The sequence below is a fragment of the Thalia democratica genome, chromosome 7, assembly GCF_965202585.1.
Source record: "Thalia democratica chromosome 7, ktThaDemo2.hap1.1, whole genome shotgun sequence".
Lineage (NCBI taxonomy): Eukaryota > Metazoa > Chordata > Thaliacea > Salpida > Salpidae > Thalia > Thalia democratica.
Genome location: NC_139171.1, coordinates 36,045,943 through 36,053,290, shown reverse-complemented (window position 1 = coordinate 36,053,290; position 7,348 = coordinate 36,045,943).

The following is a 7,348-nucleotide window of genomic DNA, read 5'->3' as shown; positions in this document are numbered from 1 at the left end:
TCTGTTGTGTGCGACTCAATAACCGAAAGGTTTTTTCCTTCACCAGGTCCTAGGACCAAATACTTTGAGCGTCTTTTTTTTGTCGTTCAATAAACTATAATAAACTATAATAACGTATTAAGTTCTAAACGACAAATTAAAATTTTTTATATTATTTAGATTTAAAGGACTTAAACAATTTTTATCTGAGCAACTTTTATCAATATACAATTTAAAAAAAAACAGTTTTTATTATACTTTTTAAAACAGGCAAGTTTTGTATCTTTGACTCTAATTGTGGATACATGGGAATGAGATGTCAGAAATATTTTGAATATTCTTTTTTTGGAAAGTGTGTTTGCAAGGATGGTAATTTTGGTCCGACATGTCAATTCAGTAAGTAATTGAAGTTTTTTTTATTTTCTTGCTTTATTTAAACCAGTGATCCGAAAACTATAAACACAGTCGGATACTAGTCCACTACTGAATTCTAAACACTTTAAACTACTAGTAATTAACTAATTTAAAAGATAATAAAATTAGTATATACTTAAGTAGTATGTTAGTTTTAATCAAATAAAGTAATTCTACAACTTTATGATCAGAATAATTAAATTTTATTAATTTCGAATTTACTAGTAGTCCATCGAGTATGAACTTTTTTGCATGCGAGGGTCCAGAATTGTGTATTTAGTAGTTTTATAGATAGCTAAGACAATCGGAGCCCATTCACTTATATAGTTTTCTTAAAACATTTTATATTAGCAGAAAAAAATATTGAATGTGAAAGTTAGAATATTAAAAAATAATGTAAAATTTGACTTTCTAAGACCTTTGATAGTAAATGAGTTAAAATATTATAATTAATGAAATAAAAACAAGGCACTTTGTTTATAAATTTTAACTTTAGTCAGTAATGTTCCCATTATTTACGCACTTTTAGTGTGTATAAAGTGCAAAAATAATCGCTTAATATAATAATTTGTTATAAGATTATTTTACTTAATCGATATCAGTAATTTGAAAAGCCTTGTAATTTTTGTGGTAGAAGACAACTCAATGAAAAACTTTTGAAAAAATTAAATTCAAACACTATATGATTATTAAAAAAAATATATATCTTATCTTTTCAGTAAGCATATAGTAACTAGCTAAAATTTAAGTTTTGAAAAATTTCGTTATAAATAGAATTAGCTTCCAGTTGTAGTTATAAAAGTATAGTAAGCATGTTTACCTAGTTACGACAAAAATTGCGAATTTTTTTTATCTAAATTAAGGCATTAAAAATATGATCATAGTTTTTTTTAATAAACATTTTAATAACAATTAATAACTTATATCAGTTACAAAAGTATAATAGAAAAACAGCTAGTCTGTTTAAAAACCCACTTTGTTTATTTGATTAATTTTATCTTTCAAGACATTTTTTGGAATAATGTAATATAGATTTTTTCTAAAACTCATAAAGCAAAGTTCAGTTTTACATGAATTAATCTTTACTTATTAAAATTTAAATATATTTGTCTTTTATTAAGTATTCTTTCATGAAAAGGTCAAACGATTATTAAACAGTTTAAGATCATTTTTTAACAAAAAAAAACATTATAAACTATTTGTTTAATTTATCTTTGAGTAAAAATAATTTTAAAATGTTGAAACTTTAAACTAATAATAAATATATAACTTCTTTAGCGTTTATAAAAAGTTAGAAGTTTATAGCTTTTAAAATGTTTATTAAAATTAAATCCAAATAGTTTTCAATTTTATCATAAGTATCTGTTTTGCTAGAATAGACTTACTTTTGACTTTTTTCTAAATTTTCAAAATTTGAAACTTTTGCTTTATTTTGACTGATCACTTAAGAGAAATGTTTAAATTGTCGTTTGGTAATTTTTCAGTTATTAAAACACAGTTGTACCACAGATTTTTTATATATCTTAAATTAAAAATTCACTCGATAAAAGTAAAGTCGTTCCTTATACATTTATAGTTACTTACAACGTTCTTTAAAATAACTTACTGTTTGTAAAGCGTTGTTGCGCAAAACAAAATTTTAAAGTATTTTTTGCAGGAGTTTGTGACAGCAACCCTGCTTCAGGTTTATACGCTCCACCTGCCTACGAATTAAGTGAGTTTATTTTGAATTTATTTTGTTCTATTTAAATAAGTATTGTACTAGAATTTGATTTGAGAAAAAAATATCAACCGGTTTTTATACTTACTGTCTCTAAAGAGTTAGCAGAAAAGGAAACAAGCTCTATTTTAATTTGTTTAAAATCTAATATGAAAAAAGACGTTTCTCCGAGTTTAAGTCTTTTTAGTTTGTAAATTACAAATTTAAAACAATGCTGCTTTTACTGTTAAATTATCTACAACACGCCACAAAAAAATATTTTTATTATTACTTTAGTTAACTTTATTATGTAGAGCAATTTAAAAGCTATATATTTAAAAAAACAATTTTTTTATTTAAATAATGTAAATCGTAAAAATAATAAGTTTTGTTGCCCTACAAAAACCTATCAAAGTTGTTTATGGAAAATTGTTCTTAATAAAACCTTCTTAATTCAGTTGTTTCCCTAATTTCCTACTAGTTTCCCTATAATCTTAAAAGCTGAAGTTTATTGGTTTTTGTAAATTGTATTGAAAGAATTAAATACAGTAGCACTCGATTTTAGCTCGTAAAGTCTATATGACATTAAAAAAAACCTTATAATCACATACTTCTTTAAAACTTGAACGTATATAAACACAAAGTTTTTAATTTAATCTCTTCTCGGAATCTAAAAAAAAAAACGTTTTTCAGCCAGGTGTTCAGTGGACAGCAGTTGCGAACTGGGACAGTGTTTTGAGTATAATGGCAAGCAACATTGTTTGTGTCCGAAAGGGTATTCCGGCAATGCTTGCGGAGAACGAGAAGAATACATGAAATGTTAGTTTATAACACTAGGTTTTTATACTTAGTGTTTGCTCATATATAACCTAGCTATGAAAAAAATTTTTAACAAATCTTTATAAAATGAAAACAATTCGTATCATTAAAATAAGTGTTTTTCTTTGCAACATAATAGCATGTTCAAAATTTTTAATGGTCTGTGGTCTATCAATAGACGGATCATGCTGTGTTTAGTTTTCCAATTAATAAAAAACACGTGAAAAGCATGTATATGTTTACGAAGTAAAACATTTTACTAGACAATGTTGAATAAATTTTGCTACTAATTAGTAATAAAGTAATAAAATAAATACGTAAAAACTGAGTAATAAAATAATTTAATCATAAGTAAACAACTTTTAAGATGTTTGTCAAAAACATTGCGGTGAAAGTTTTGAAAGTGAATCAAAGTGCTACAAAAATAATGGTCTACCACTGTGTTCACCCATCCAACCTGTTAATACTGGTGAGTCTTTTTATCAATTTTATATTTAATTAGATATTTTTTAAACTGTTTATCTAAACAAACAAAATCGCTCTTCTAGTAACTCTTTTTTTATAATTAATTCTTTGTAGTAAAGTACTACAATTTAAAATGTTTTTTTATATGTCTGAGTCTTTTAAATAATAAGTTAAAGCACAATTTCTTGTTTTTATCAATCTGCTACAAACTTAGATCACAAGTAGTTTTTTAAAGGTTCAAATGAGAAAAATATAAATGAATTTTCCACCCAAAGAGAGGTTTGCTTCAAATTCAACGCAACAAGCGGTACTGTTTGCAAAAAACCTAAAAACTCTTACATCGTCTCAGGTAGCTTTTCAAATTTTCTATCTACCTTAGGGGTTTTTTAAAGTATCTGGTAGTCTTGCTGTCAAAAACTATCAATCATCTTAAAGTTAAATTAAAGATAGATGTTTAAATCAAGAAGTTGTTGTTCGTAATGTGTTGCTAATAATTGTTTAAAGTAAGGTTTTTTAAAGGTTTAAAAAGCTAATGTACAAAATTTTGTTTGAAAAGAATTTAATTTCAAATTACCTGATTAAACAAATATTATGTGTTATTTTAAAAGAATGTGTTTTCTGTTAAGTCAAAACTTTAACTAAAGCAATAAGTGTAAACTACAAATTAATGTTTTTAAAAGTTTAATAGTCTAAGATAAATTAATTTTAGTATAAAAAGAATGTGTTGTAAAACAATATATTCTTCCAGTTAGAACATACTCTACTGCAATGGTCTAAATTGTAGTTGAAGTATGTGCACACCTAAATAGAATAAAAAAGTTCTGTGAACACCTAAATAAAATAAAAAAGTTCTGTGCACCCAAAACTCCAAAAATTATGCCGAAGACTTTTTTGTATGAATTTTAAAATGAATAGTGTGAGCTTCAAAATTAATTTCGTGGTGCACTCCTGCATGACTTACGTGCACCTTAAAGCTTTTGTACAGCCCAAAATAAATTTTGTGCACACTAGTAAACATGGGTGAAAATCACCTCTATATTGTATTGAGTTTGAAAATTTAAGAACTTAACTTCGCTAGAACTAAATTTAAATATTTTTTAACCAAAATGCCTAAAAATGCTTTTTAAATTAAATCAGCAATGTAAAATAAAAATTACAAAGCAACTTTGTGTTGTAGAGAACAAGTGTGAACTAAAGTGTAAAAAAGATGAAAAGTGTGTGAGAGACGAGTATACAATTGATTCTTATACACATCCGGAGTACAGTTGCAAGTCAAATTCGTTTATTCCTAATACTATTGAAAATAACATGTTTTCTGGTAAGAATACTTTAACTAGTTTTTTTTTTTGCTGAGTTTAATGTTGCTTCTTGTACACGGGTTTCACAATTAAACGCTTAACTCTGAGTTTTTTAGATTAACGCATAACATAATTTTATGATACAAATAAGAAAAGTAATGAAACAGCCAAAAAAAATAAACTCTAACAAAACAGAAAAATAATAACAATTAGCATACAAAGCGTCTAAAATTAGCAAAGCACTAACTTTAACAATTTAGTTCTTACATAAATGAGCGGTAAACTAGTCGATCTATCACTGGTATTCGAAATTTAAAACAACGCTTTCTAGTGGATAGCATTATACTGTTTTTTTTACCAACTTGAACTTTTGTCAACCACAGTTTGACATGTTTCAATTAGACTTAGTAGCGCTTTTAAGTGGATACGTAGTACAACTTTTTGTTCTTTAAAAAGTTTTACTTAAAACAGTATAACTAAAAATGTATCTACTCGAAAATGATCGACCTTTATCTATTAAATTATTAATTTAAAACATGTCAACAGGTAGTACAATATTTAATATACACTTTAAAAGCTTGTACTAAATCGTATCATGTTGTTGACAATGTATGAATATTTTGTTGTTATCGTAAAATTAAGCCACCCTTAATTGATAGTTTTCTACTTTGATATGTCTGCAGAAAAAATAATTTATTACCCATAAAGTTTAATTGTTTTTTTTTAACTATTAAAGTTTTAAAATACTTTTTTGTTCACAGACGTTTGCAAGTGGCTTTCACAACCAGAAAATAATTTTTACATTAGACCTTACCATACTTTATGTAAGTTGTTCAGTTTTCTATACAATGCTATTTATGATGTTTGTATTTTTAATCAACTGAATTTTGTATGAGATATTGTAAACGTTACACCTTTAAATTTAAAAAATACAAGGCACAAGACTAGATTCAGTAAAAATGTTTTTGAAAAGTTTTGAATATTATCAAGACTTAAATACAAACAAGTAAAAACTCAAAATTAAGTTTGTAAGGTTTACTGTTGAACTTAATTTAAAATTTGAAGTTTTGCTGTTATTATTTTAGGTTGTAGAATTGTGTAAAGATAAAAAATTTAAAAAAAAATGCAGTTGCATGCAAATATAGCACATGTGGTCTTAATGAGGTATGTTATAGTCGTGTCGAAGATGATGTAGAAATAGATTATTGTAAACCAATTGCTAAAAAAATTGGTTAGTTTAACAATAAAAATATTTCATTTTGTTATTTTGTACTTATATAAGTATGTCAGTGTTATAGAAAGATAAAAATTAGGTCTTATAGCTTTGAATTTCATGTTACACTAGTGTTATCATAAAATGTTTTTTTTTCTTCTCTAAAAACAAGGTTTTTGTTGTTGGTGTTACAAAAAAATAGCTATTTTATGTGTTTAAATAAGTTTTATAAGTTTTTAAAATTTTATTTCAATATTTTATTTGTTTAAAACTTTATAAAATATAGTTTTTAAAAGCTGTATTTTAGATAAAAAATGAAAAGTATTAACTTGTGATGGCATTCATTTAATTATCTTACTTATGTTTAGTTTAAACTTTGTCATAGTAGGAAACTATTTTAAAATTTTTTGTCCTTTTAATATATTAATATCAGTTACTGATGGACGGAGTTAAAAAACAACTTAAGGTAGTTACAAGTTTCAAACAGATGAGAGTTGTTATTTACTACAGAAACTAAATCTACTAAATAAATAAAATGAAAAATCAGCGAGTAAAATGATTAAAACAGTTTTCGTTTATTTAATTTAAAACACACATTTCTTCCATATATAAATTCTAAGTTAAAATGTATTAGTAAAGACAAATAATTTCAAGTTTAATTTTTTTTAAGCTAATTCTTTCGTTTTATGATTTTCAAACCAAATTTTTAAAAAAAATGTTGCAAATTAATTGTTTTTACTAATGGTTTTAATCAACAACAGTTTAAACCAGGAATAACACATGTTTTGTGGGCCAATTGTACTGCATATATATTATACTCATCTACTATATTAAAATATAGTGTAGTTTAATGATAATGTAATAACTTTTATTTACCAATTCTTAGTACGTTTAGACTTATAATTTTTTAAGTCTTTTGGACTGCTACTTTTACATTTGGAAAAGTACAATAATTATTTTTTAAATGTATTAAGTGAGTAATTACTAGTAGCACGATGACCAAAAGGAATTTCTACGCACTAGGTTTCTTGACTAAAGTTTTAAGCTTCAATTTCTTTATCGTTTCTGATAAACTATAGGCTATTAGGCCTGTGTATATAGAGTGGTTAATTTTTATTCAGTTTAAAACACTTCAATAACTTTTTAGTAGATTTAGAACTAAAACTATTTAATTTGTAACAACTCAGCTTAGAGAAAACTTTTATTAACTTAAGTTTTTACTGTTCTAATTCTCTTAGTGAATTTTAGTAGATTTTCAGGTATTTAAAACAGAAAAAAGTGATAAAAGATGGTTTAAATTCTGGGAAGAACTAAAACTAACCAAATTAAGTTGGATACATTTGGTCTATCAGATTACTTTTATTTTGGTTCTTAAAAAGGTTGGTTTAATTGTATTTTGTTGATTGTGATCAGATTTTATAATTTAATTAACGTTACACAACTTTTTATATATTATAAACG